At 35.2% G+C, this 13,327-nt stretch overlaps 2 protein-coding genes across 8 annotated transcripts in view; one reads left to right on the forward strand and one right to left on the reverse strand.

Moving 5' to 3' along the window:
• Window positions 1–13,168, reverse strand: part of LRRN3 (leucine rich repeat neuronal 3) — a 36,718-nt gene extending 23,550 nt beyond the window's left edge. Inside the window, exon 1 of the mRNA XM_037836358.1 lies at window positions 12,732–13,168. The gene's annotated coding sequence lies outside the window, so the exon portion shown is untranslated. The remainder of the gene's footprint in view (window positions 1–12,731) is intronic.
• The window catches only part of IMMP2L (inner mitochondrial membrane peptidase subunit 2), a 995,917-nt gene that overhangs the window by 495,112 nt on the left and 487,478 nt on the right, over window positions 1–13,327 (forward strand). The gene's annotated exons all lie outside the window — the stretch shown is intronic.

The following is a 13,327-nucleotide window of genomic DNA, read 5'->3' on the forward strand; positions in this document are numbered from 1 at the left end:
TCTATGACAGTCTCAGAATGATGTTTGGTAGAGGCAGCTTAGTGATTGATTAAGTACAAGGACTTTGGGATCAGATGGGTACTGCAACCATGTCACTCTTTCCTCATCTATTAAAAGATAGGTTTTAATAGTACCTACCTCATAGAGATGTGAAAATTAAATAAAATAATGCATTAAAAAGTTCTTGGTACAAAAAAAACCTTAGTACAGTACCAGACACACAGAGTGTAATCACTAAATGTTAGTCACTACAAATTAATAATCATAATAATGATAACTCAGAATTAGTTATAACTTAATTTGGAGGTGAAGATGTGTGAACAGGAGAAATGGCAGAGCGAAATAGACCTACTTGAATGGTATTTTGCTCTGATTTCCATAAAAGGTTATAGAGTTTTATTTGCTCAGTGGATTTTTTCCCAAATATTTCTATGAAAATAACTCTTACAATGTACCACAACAGTTGTCATCTCAGTTATATGGTGTATCTTAGAAGAAGAAAATTCATTGGAAACTGGGTACAACTAAGGGTGGCTAGACTTAATTGAAATGTTTGTAAACTGGTAAGAACTAGTAACAGTTGGCAAATGTTAAAAAAAAAAAAAAAATTCCGGTAGTTGTGTTTGTATGAAAATGTATGCATGTGTGCCTGCGTGCATGTATTAAGTTGGTATTGGAGTAGACATATAGAAGTGCATTTGATAACTTACAAATCTACAAAAATTCTGTTGCAAGTTGTATAATTTGATGAATAAGACTGTTGTTATTTCTTGAATTGTGGATACATTTTGGAGAAAACAAAGTCTTATAGGGATTGTTAAAATTTAATTTAAACTTCATTTCCACAAAAAGCGTTTTTTAAATGAGAGAAAAATGAAAATGACCTCTGTGAAGCCACTATTATAAATGTACACTCCTGATCTTAAGATCTTGTTATTATCAGCAATTTTTAAATTTTATTTTAGCAACTCAGGGCCTTGAATGCTACTTTTTTGAAGGGAAACTTACAATGAGCTTTTAAAAAAGTTTTTAAAAATGGATTTTCAATGATATTTTTATAATTTCAGAATTGTGATTATTCTGTATATATTATAAAGCATTTTAAGGCTCCAGCAGTGAAGATTAGAGTAGAATGGGCTTAGAGCCTTTTTAATTTGAGATGTGATGCCAAGAGGAGTAGAAATTTTTGACGGAGTAGCCCAAAGAAACTGTATCATTCTATTTCTATTTTGGATAGCTGTGAAACCTGACATTTCTATGATTGTCATTCTTTTATTTGTAGGTTTCCACTTAATAGTTTTTTCATTTTTTATTTCTCTGATTGAAAAAGAACTCTTCAGCTGAAATCACATTAGCGCACAAATTCAAAACCCCAGTTCCAAGTAATTAATATGCTTAATGCAGCAAAACAGCAACAAACACATTACTGTCAATAAAATGCCGATCTTGAAGAGGCATCTTGAAAAGTGGCTGGAGATCAGTGAATTGGGCTTCTGCCAGACTCCAGCAGCTAAGGGGTAATACACAGAAGGCACTGTCGAGTTTCTCTATACTATTAAGTTTGGGAACCTTTTGGTCATCATGGTGCTTAAAAACAAGGAATTATTTCATAGGAGAATATGGTCCAAACCCTTTGAGGCTCTATGATCATAGTCAGTGTGCTCTGAAATAAATAAACATTAGTGATGCTTAAGTCGTCTGGTTTCTGGTTCCACTCTTGTCTTTAAATAGTGGGGTCACTTTGGTCAAGTGACTTAATATCTGTAAAATCTAGACCAGTTTAGTGATTCTGTTACTCCAATTTCTTGACTCCTTGTATTATTGAATGGCATTTGAAAGTAAATCAACAGGTAGTGTAGAATTCATTAATTATGTTGGTGGCAGTTTCTTGGTAACCTTCAGTTGTGCCCCAGCTGGTATAGTATTTGGAAATTGGACTTCATGAATATTGTGGGCAAAGTGTGTCCATTTTGGGGAAAGCTCCTCCTAAGGATATATAAAACTTATCACAGATATCATCTGAGAGCCAGTAAATGACTGTGCATGAAGTATCTCTTTAAATTTGTAGCAATGGAGATACAGTCTCACTTTAATACATTTTAAGAGCATTGTCTTGAAAGTCTCAGTCAGATGGCTACAATCAAACCCCTAACTTATTTAGCCATACTCTATTCTCAATCTTGGGAAAAATATAACACAGTATACCAAGTGTATGCATAGTATGTATACGTTCAGGCAGTTAATTGTTTATTGCAAACAAGCATTCTTCCTAAACATAAAAAAAAAAAAATGGCAGACAATGGGCAAAGAAAAATGACTTGATTCTTTACCCATTAGTTCTGAAAGTTTGTGGAAAAAAAAAAAAAATCACTAGTGATTCTTAGGAGCCACTCTCAAAGATTCTGAGATTCTTAATTTAAAATAAGCTCACAAGTGATGTAGATCATTACAGATTCTACTTAAGAAACCCTGCTTTCTTGTATAAAAATGAAGCAAAATATACAATGTATATAGCAACTTCTAGACTATGCATGTGTTTAGCAATACTTTTGAAATATGGTGCCTTCAAAAATCTTGATAGAAAGGTGTCTTTTAAGATAGGGATAGAAAAGCACCTTTTAAGATAGGGAAATATATATTATTTATCAATATCTCATGGTTCTATTCATTAACTATGGATCTGTCTGTGGACATAATCACTGATTAAATGACCATGGTGTGGTATGTCTAAATGAATGACTAAGTGGCATAATTTTATCTTAGAATAACTCTGCTTTCAAAGGCTCATAAAATTCTCTATCAAGTCAGTAAACAACATGATAATGTTAAATGAGAAGCCCAGGCTTGAGTGGAGTTAAGAACGCAATATACCTGTTACTTCAAGATGGTAGTAAGACATTTGTTTTAATGTCAGCACCTTGCTCTTTGATTTAAAGTTGAAGGTTATCTGATAGAAACTATTTTTTTAAATGTTTTAGATTAAGTATTGTCTGCCTAATAGGGTGAACACAAGAAACATTCAAGTTAAAGGCACAAAGGATGGCACATACTACTTTGTTGTTTTGAGGAGGTGGGCAAATTTTATTTATTCACTGAATTGTAATTTTTTTATGCTTCCCTATTTGTTTTTTCCCTCTAGCTTTCAATACATCTCTTTGTTCTTCACGTCCAAGGTACCTTAGTTAATTCTCACTGGAGACTTCGATCTTCCTAACTAGAAAGTGTTTGTTGTTGGTGTGAGAGAAGAGTAGTCCCCTTCTGAGTCTGTCTAGATATTTATTTCTACATGGACACCAGGCCTTCCACTGCGGCTTGTGGATTAAACAAAACATAGGTGGGATTGGCTTTAGTACTTCAAGTAAATATTTTTTTGGCAATTTCTTGAGGCTATTGCTAAAATTCTTCAGAGCTGTATAAAATTCTGAAAACTTTATTTTTTTGTTAAATTGAAACTAATCACATCAATTTTTTTCCTAACATGCTTGTTAGTTTCAGAATAGTAATTTGATATCTTTTAAAAAAAGCATTTTCAATTCCTTAACTTGTTTACATACTAGCCCATGTGATCAGCAAAATCAGATGATTTATTCTGAGCGTATTTTCATGTCCTCCAGCCATTGCCTTCAGCATGATGGGTGGGCAAGGGGTGGGGCAGTGTGTGGTTAGTTGAGGAGGAATTACTGTTAAGAAAGAAAAAATTCTTTGTGGGTACATTTATACCTATACATGTTCACCATCCCTCCTAGATGTGCAAAATATAGAATAATACGAAGAATTTTTCAAAGACATCCCAACTCTGGCAAGCAACACTCAAGGGAGAAAGGGTTGAAACATTGTTCTACGATTTCAATTTCTAAAATTTATAAGGAAAACCTCTATTATTTCCTTACTAATTTCCATTCCCTAAGAAATGATAAAGAACTTAGGTGTTCATAAGTCCTTCTGGAATTAAACCATGATCATTTTTTAAATAACATATGTCACTTCTAAAGTTATACAGAGTAATGAGAATGTTTAAGCTGAAAATCCACAAGTAATTTTTTTAATTTTAGATTAGTTGAATTATATTAAGTGCTCATGATATTATTCATGAAATAAGATTATATTAGTCAAGTTACAACATGTGGTAAAATTGTAAAGTTTGATTAATTATGTTACATAGGCTTTCTGATCTTTGCTGAGGAGAAAGATTCCGTTGTTGGATGCTTCTGTATAAAAAGTAAAACGCTTCCAAAAAGAGAAGTACTTTAGGCTTATTTTAAGCAATATGTGATAGGAGAGGCACAATAGTATGATTTTTAGTAGAATGGATTTAAGAGTCAGATATTTGGGGTTCAAATCAGGGCCCTACCACTATGTAAATTTGGGTACATGCTTCCCCATTCTAAGCCTTGGATTCCTCGTGGAGCTGTGAAGTTAAGTGAGATGGGGTGTTTAAAGAACTTAAGCAGGTTTAGGCTGTGGTAAGTGTTAAATAAATGTTGGCCAGCATCCCTGTCCTCCTCTTCCTTTTCCTCCACTTCCTTGTTTGTTGTATACGCGTGTAAAAAGTAGCAGGAAAAAGGAAACAACCCAAAAGTTTAATTTAAAGTTATCTGTGCTGTTCTTCTTTATTTCTTGCATGTTGTAATTAACTTAGGTTATCCATTTTGCACAAATATTTTACTGTTTTATCACCTCAAAATTGAATTTCATTTTTTAGTTGTCTAATTATATAAAATTAAAAAAAAATCCACTTCATTCTGAAAAGAAAATGCGTGTGGACAAGAGCTCTTTAAACCCCATTTCTAACCATTGGGGGAGCCCCCAGTAACATTTTTGCCTTAAATTCACATTCAGCTTTTCCTATGTAGGACAGTCAAATTGAAGGACTCCCCTGATAGCCCTCTGAGGAGGTCACTTAGCAAGAAATGCTGAAGTTTTACAAACAGCTGGTATCCAACACTTGCGCTGAAGTTTTAGATTTGGTTCAGCATGCTCAGTTTGAAAAACAAATCATAGCTTTCATCAATTAAATTTACAGAGCTAGCAGCTTATTGATACTGAGGAGGATTTATGAATTTCATTGAAAATTGATGGTCATTACTAGTAGTGAAACAGTATTCACCTTCCTTGTTTAAAAGAGAATGCATGAAGAAAGAAAGGAACCATGAAGGGATTGTTATAAATAATGAAAATTGAGACTTAGGAGCTAAGCTTTGCATTTTTCCTTTGTGCCAGTTATCGTACTGCACAGATAAGCATATTGAGTTCTACTTGATGGAAAAATGTTGAAAGAAGACTATAAGCTGCCAGTTCACAGGTCTGACTATAAACAGAACTGAAAAAATCATTTCAGTTTATCCAGTGGATAATAGTGCTGAAATATAAATAAATAAACCATTACCCCCATCTCAGAAAAGAAAAGGAAGAAAGTATAAATGAATTATGCAAAGAGATAACATCCCAGAATGATCAGAAGGCATGGTATGAAATGATGAATGGGGTTGTTATAGAATGAGTGGAGAATCTGAATCCTGAAAGACAGTATGAAATAGTTATGTTTAGGCAGTACCTGTGAGAGGCAGTGGTGTGTTGTGTGAACAGGCACACTCTTTAGAGTCAAACTGACGTGTAAGTTCCTTTTCCTAGCTGCCTTGAATTTGTTGTAGCAAGTTGCTTTCCTTCTCTAAGCCTATTCTCCTCGTTTTTGAAATGGGGTCAGTAATAGTACTTATTTCTTATGCTTTTCATGAGAATTAAGTGAGAAAATGTATATAAAGTGCTTGAGAACAATGTTTGGCCCAGGAAATGCTTGTAAGAAATGATACTGTATCATTTCCTTAGCCCTGAAGGGATTATCTATGAGAGATGATATGACTTGAACCCATAAGGTCTCTGTTTTCATTAATTTATTGTTAAAATGTTTATTTTAATTCTTCATTTCTTTGATCATTTTGTCTAATTGGCAGCGTATTGTAACAGCTTTGATATTTGGATGGAATTTGCTTGATTGTTAAAAATAAAGTAACAACTTTATTTTTACTTCAAGGAAAATTAAGGAAATGGAAGTTTGCCAAATGCCTCACTGATTTTTAAAAGTTAGCTAAACATCACCTTATTGACACTCTTTCAGCAAATATAGTGTTTATGTGTAAAATGCATAGGTGAAAAACTACAGTAAGAGGAACAAATACAAAGTATGTCTGTTAAGTGAATCTCTTCAGCTATTCACACAACAAATTTACCTGTTGGATGAGTATCGTCTAATCTCGAATTGTACAATGGCATTTTATATGCTTTTCATTCAAGAATTATTGCCCATAGAACTTCCAGTTTTGTATGTACTTAGGATATATTTCTCTGCCATATATGGTGGTAGCATTGTTTTGCCTTTCCATTAACTACATATTCCATCCTCTTTGACTTTCTCTTCAATGATATAGGATAATAACCTAGACTAAGTCCATTTTTGCTTTCCCTTTTTTTGTTGTTGTTTTGTTCTAAATGATTTAGGCATGTGCAGTGTAAAACTATTAATCCTTTGGCTTTTGCTGAAATCAAAATATAATTTGTCCAGATGCATTTGGGAATTATCCCCTGCAACTACTGAAATTTCAGTAAAGGCAATTGTGGTTCCATTTGTTCTATAGATATGAATATTCTTTGTGGCACATATTCAGTAGTTGGTATTTCTGACTTTTGATGAAAATAGAATTAAGCATAGAGTCCATAAGCACTGAACAAACAACAAGACTAATGTTTCTTAGGCATATAAATATGGCAAGGAGGAGAATAATCTAGTCATTAAAGCCAATATGAATTGTATTTCTAAATATACATGTATTTTTTTAACTTTTTTTTTTGGTTTTAATTTTTTTCTCAACAAAAGTAAATTGCAAATCAGTTGACAAGGTAATTTAAATGGCTTAACTGTTAGTAACTATAAGTCTGCAAGATATTATGGAACAAATTTTATGTCAGTGGAATGAATATACTAAAATATTTGTCTTTATTTTGTTATAGTCATTTTATTAATTTTGTTTTAGAAACAATTGTAAAAAACCCAAATCAGTCATCTCTATGCAGTAAAAACAAGGCCTCGTAAATATTTGCTGTAGTGAAAATAATCCTGTGTTATTCATATCTTTGGTAAGTGTTGTAAACCCTCAACCTTCTGGAAAGCCACTGTTTCAGATGTGGTACATTAGTGGGCTTAGTCCCAGGTGGATACATTCCCCCATTCCTGGACTGCTTTGTACATGTCAGGAAACCCTGCCTCATCAACTCCTCAGAGACTTAGATCCCAGGGGTTTCCAGCCACTGGAAATAGAAAATGCTGCCTGTGATCCAAAGACTTTAATTAATCCAGTTGACCTTTGGGTAGTCAGTTTTGATGCAGAAATGCAAAACGGTGATTTTACACTCCGTTTTTGAACCAAGTAGCTGTTTATCTGTGGAATGCTTCATCTTTAAGAAGTAAAGCTTCACTTACAACCTTTAGAACATGTATTTTAAAGTTTTTCATCTATTTCTGAGGACTCTTTTACTTTCGAAAGTCAAAATCTCCCCTAGAAAGGACTCTTGGAAACAAAATGTGAATAAATTTATTGGCACTTCAAAGTCTTTGTCCCTAGTATTTTTGATCTGTTTAGTGTGTCATTTTTTCCTCTTGAAAGGCTAACCCTGAAGGAGTTGCCAAAGAAGTTTCCTTTTTCTTGCAACTTTACACATTGATAGTACTTCAATTGACATTGGGGATTTTGTTCATAACTTTCCAGCAACCTGGAAAGTCCCTGAGTAATTGATTCATCCTGTTTCATCAAAATTTTCAAACTTTTGGCAAATATTCTGTTTATCAAAGTGCCAATGCTGTCAGACAAACATATGGACTAGCAGGTAGAACAACATATGAACTTTTTCTCCAAGAATTGCTACTGTTGTGTTCTTCTTACTTAACTTGGACATAACATGAACAGTGCCTTAAATTAAGATATACAGATTTTTGTTTGTAAAAATTCATTCATATATAGTTTGGTATTGTGGAAGAACATAGAATTTGGAAGGATGAGTCCAGAGTGGGAGTTCAGGAAAGAGGGAACGGATATTTACTAGGGACTTACCAAGTGTTGGGTGCAGTGATCAGTGCTGTACCCAGGCTATCTCCCGAACTTTGGAGTTGGAAGAGCCCAGCTGCTCTACACATAAGCTTCCTGACCATGGCACGTCTCTAACCTCACAGATCTCATTTTCAATTTTAAAGGAAAGGTGATCATCATACCTACTTCACAAGGTTGTTGGGAGAAGCAAATGATATTGGATAAAAATTGCTCTGTAAACAGCATAGCTCCAAGCACATATTCACTATTCAGTTTGTTTACTTATTTGTATCCTTCTTTACTTCCCAAAAAGTTTTGAGTCAGGTAGTTATTATTATGTTAAGCCAAATTTGGAGGGAACATTTAGAAACAGAGAAATTTGCAAAAAAAAGAAAAAAATAGGGTTGTGAAGTTAAGGAGATTTATGTCATTACCTACAAAGTCTCACAGTGTAACTTTGGAAATGAGAAAGTTAGGGAAGATGAGGGGGAGGGAGGGAAGCAAGGAAGGATTGTTATGAGAATACGCTTATGCTCCGGTAAGGTATCTAAGTGAAGCATGTTCTTGGGAATAGACACTGGCTGTAAAGAGGGCACATATAATGCCTTAAAATATTTATAGTGAAACCAAGTAAGAAAGGATGTGGAGAGTCGCTCTTGGTATTCAAACTTAAAAAGGTAAAACTTATAGTGGATGATCAATAGCTGATCTCTAGTGAATGTCAACAGTATTATTATCAAGATATTTTAAAAACAGGGCAAAGATGGATTATGAATTTGAAATATTTAGTTAGGTGTTATATACTTAACAAATTATTACTGCTTTTTTATTGAATATCTGCCTTCAGAGTACTTGAGTATGTGGATAAACATTTCCTTATGTTTTTTTTTTTATGCCAGCACATATCTATTGCCTTAAAAAAATAATAAAGAGCTGTATGATTTGGGATAAAGATATTAAACCCCTTGGACCTCAGTTTCTTCACCTGTAAAATGAGCAAATTAAGACTCACTACTAAAGTTCCCTTTTGATCCTAAAATTCTATTATATGAGAGCATTTCCCCCTTTTTTGCTTCCCTGTGCTGAAGCCAAAGTGCTTTTGTTAAAAGCACCTTAAAAATAAAACTCTCCCTCATCGTGGCCTAAAGATGAATGAGTATAATAGCAAGCAGCTGTGTACAAACTTTCAACTATGCAAATACAGTGGATGTCCTGGTATTGTACTTCTTCACAAAGATGTGAAGATTAGTGTTATGTCTTCTTTGCTAATCCTGTATTTAATGACCTCTAAGTAGTGTTTATTGAGATCTCCTTCCACCCCTTCCATGGAGTTAAGGAAAACATTTTGATCTCTCATTGTTACTTTTTTCCATCCTGTAGCACCACCTACTTTCTTTATATTAGAATTTAATTTCCTTTTACGTTTTGGCAGAAGGACTAATTCTTATCAGGTTCTCTTGGTGGTTTCCAAACTAAATAACTAGACCTCACGCTATCAGTGGAGAGTGGGCGAGGAACTCACTGAGCCCTGTGCAGTGCCTATATTCAGGTGCCACACAGCAAAGCTTCCCCAAGCACTCATTGCATAGTTAATATCAGAGATTTATCTTTGTGCTCACAAGATATATTGATGTATTGCCTAGAGTTTATTTGCTTTACTTAGTTTCCTATACCAAGTAGTGATAGATAAGTCGCTAAACCCTCAGATCCAGATCTATAAAGGAACATTTTAGTGACTGCAGATGTGTTCACTGTATCTCCAGGTTGGCTGGAGTCCCTTTATTTTAAATTTGTCTTTGGAGGCATCCTTACTGAGGCTAAAAGTAGAGACTCATTTTTTAGCATGCCATGAGCTTCCTGTTAATGACCTCCTTCAGGCTTGTCAACAGATAACTCATCTCTGATGAGCTGGAGCTGTTAATTAGTAATAACAATTAAAATTCCATAGTGTATGTGTCTGTGTGTGTGTGTGTGTCATACACAATCTCTTCCAATCACCTTAATTAGTTTGGAATAAATGTAGCAATGCCACGTTACATAGGAATTGTACACCAGAAAAAAATCAGAGTGAGGAAAAAAACGTAAAACAGCAAATCTATTTTGGGTCAAAGCTTTAGATTTAAAAAGGACAAAGAAACAATGAAATACTGTTAGTGCATCATAAGTTTATCACTTTTCCATAAGTCCCTAAATCGCTGGCCTTTAAAGCTAGTAATACTGTCGATTAAGCCATTAACAAACCCAACAACAACCCGAGGAAAAACTGCCCCTACTCATCAGCATTCTAACTCGGCATGTTGCCTGTGAAGAGCGACATCCTGAAGAAATGGTCCTTTGAAGCTTGTCCTGACCAGAAAGCTATTATTTCTGATATAGATACATGATTGGGGAAAGCTGGGGAAGTCTTCCAGGCATGTTTGTATGTCCATCATCTGGAGTTGGTAGATGCTGATCAAATCACCAAACTCAATGGGACACTCTGAGTAAGAATACCTGGGCCTCAGTGCCTGCATTTCTCAGATCAAATGGGCACTTAACTGATCTCTGTAATCCACAAAATATGTATGTGAGCTTTACTAAGGTTAGAGAGGGAATCTGCTATTCTTAGGTGTTATTGATTGCAGTTTTAAAATAGTCCGGGTAAGATTTAAGAATGTGTGTTTTGGTATGGAAAATTTCCCCCAAAAAGGTCTAAGGAAAACTGAAATCAATACTGCAATGCCACAAAATAGGAGTTTGAAATCGGGAGGTTGAATATCTACTTAAAGCCTTTCCTCTTGGTTAAGAACTTAGGAGGAAACTCACAATATCAGCTATGTTCTTCTGTGTTAGAAGCAGACTTCTAATGAATAGAAGGAAATCAAATAAAATATATTTTCCTCTTTGTAATAAATCATTTTATTTTTTCTATAGATTGCATGTGGCACTTGAGGCAGAGCGAGCAAGCCTGCCAATATTGTGAGCTAATGCTTCAGCACCTTTCATTTTTCACTCTGAGCAGGAAACCTCTTCTTATACTTGTTCATTTTACAGAGGGAAAATCGAAGCCAGTGGCATATTGTCAGAGCTGCTTTATTGTCATCATTTACAAAGGTCACAGAAATTAATTGACTTCTTATATTACATGTTGTAAAGTGACTCGTTTTTTGACACGTTTATGGGAAAGTAGCAGGCTCCAAGTTGCTGCTTATTGTCTTTTGGTTTTGGCTCATATTATAAATTAGGAGCCCAATAATAACTTTGAAATCATAGTTATGAAAACAAATAACAGTACAATTTCAAGGAAGCGGATTCCATAAACTATTTGGTTAGATTAACTAGAGGAAGTGAGGAGAGACAGAGATAAAAATATAAAACTAGGTTTGTTTTAATGCCTTTAAATGACCCTTTATAGGGATAGTGAACATTTCCATGAACATGCTAAATTGGTGTTGTCTGTTTGAAAGCACATTCTGAGTAGCTAGCTTCCTTTTACAAAATTGGAAGCATAAATTAATCCGTCCTGTATTCCATGAATCATCACGACGTGGATGCTCATAGAGTTTACTGAGAGTAATTCTGCCTCAAAGGCATTGCTTCTGAAACTAAAGAGGAGAAATGTAGGATATGAGTAATATTTGTACTACCAGGACACATTATTTTCTAGGTAAATATTTTAGATTCTTCTTCTCTTTTTATTTTTCTCATTGCCCCCTTTTCACTAAATTATGAAGGTTCCACTCTAATTCATAGGCTGCTTTCTCCAAAATTAGAAGCGTGGAAACAAGGACATATTGTTAAAAAGGAATAAATTAGAGCTGAATTAAGCCATCTAGCTCAATAACAGCAAAGGGAATATACATTTGGTTTGAACAATCTTCTTAAATAGGAAGTGTACTTTAAAGCCATCCTGCTGTGATCCTGTTAATTACCAAAGAAGATTAGAACTCTTCTGGTTCTTGGGATCCTTTTACCTAGTGTGTGTCAGTTCCAGCTGCATTAGCAATCAGACATTTGCACTCTCCCTTCAGACTGGCTAGGGGATGTTATTAAAGGGAAGTCATTTACCCCAATCCGTAAGATGTAGCTTGGCAGAAATTCAATATCTGTTTGTGATATGCTCATTCCACTACTCTGCTTGATGGCTTTAGCTCTGAACAAACAACAATATTTGCCTTAATCCATCCACTGGGTGAAAAGGGGAAAAATGCCCCATTTGTGGGGGCCAGTTTCAAAATGCAAAATGATGTGTCTTTGCTTTTCATTGCAAATAATGTGAAGAAAAAGGAAAATATTTTCTGTCCCTGATTCTGTCTCTGTCTCTCTCTCCCCCTCTGTTCTCTTTTCCTTTTCTTTCCCACTGTCCCCTTCTCTTCTCTGTCCCTCCTCTCTCTCTCCTCCCCCAACACTGCTTTTTCTCTCCCACTCACATCCTCTGATGGGCATTCAAGCTAGTAAAATGCATGTTGGAGAATCTCACAAACACAGCTAGGCACACACGGAGCCAGAGGGGTTTTGCATTTGAATTTCTCCTCAAAAGTAAAATGTAAAGACAAATGCCCTTAGAATTCACACGAGAAGAAAACATCAGAGGAAAATTTAGGTGTCAAAACATGAGCATCAACTAAACAAGAAATAAAGCAATTTAAATATAGATGTATATTTTAAACTTACCTTGGAAAAGCAGTTTCTGAACCATCATCCCCTGTGTCTCTGCGTGCTGGGTTCCTCAGTTTCTTAGTTGAAATAATAACATGGTTGTGTTCTTGCCTGGGTGTAAATAGGTGTGTGTGTGTGTGTGTGTGTGTGTGTGTTTGTGTGTGTGATAAAGTATACACAAATAGGTACTACAGATATGCACATATGCAAGCAATCTTATTTCTGTATTCTGAAATATAAAGGAAGGCAGGAGGCTGCAGCTAGAATTCCTCCTTTTTTTTCCGGAACTCTTTCTCTCAGCCGGAAGGCTGAGGCTCTCAATCCAGTGAAGAGAGATCTTGCAAACTGGCTTTATTTCTCCTTGTTTCCATGGTGGTTAGTGGTGCATCGTTCAGCCGATCAGTTGTCACACTGACATGGTGCTGCCTGTTCAGCGGTCATTAATAACTGAACAGCCTCCACTCCCCAGAGAGGAGCCAATCGCTTCAGACTGCTAAGATATAGCACTCGCAGCTGCTCCAGTCTGGTTGGCTGAAACAACCTGTCTGTTCTATGACACTGCTGCTTAGGATACAAATAAATGAAACAGGCTTGCATATTTTCCTAGGTAT

This window comes from Choloepus didactylus, chromosome 5 (genome assembly GCF_015220235.1).
Source record: "Choloepus didactylus isolate mChoDid1 chromosome 5, mChoDid1.pri, whole genome shotgun sequence".
NCBI lineage: Eukaryota > Metazoa > Chordata > Mammalia > Pilosa > Megalonychidae > Choloepus > Choloepus didactylus.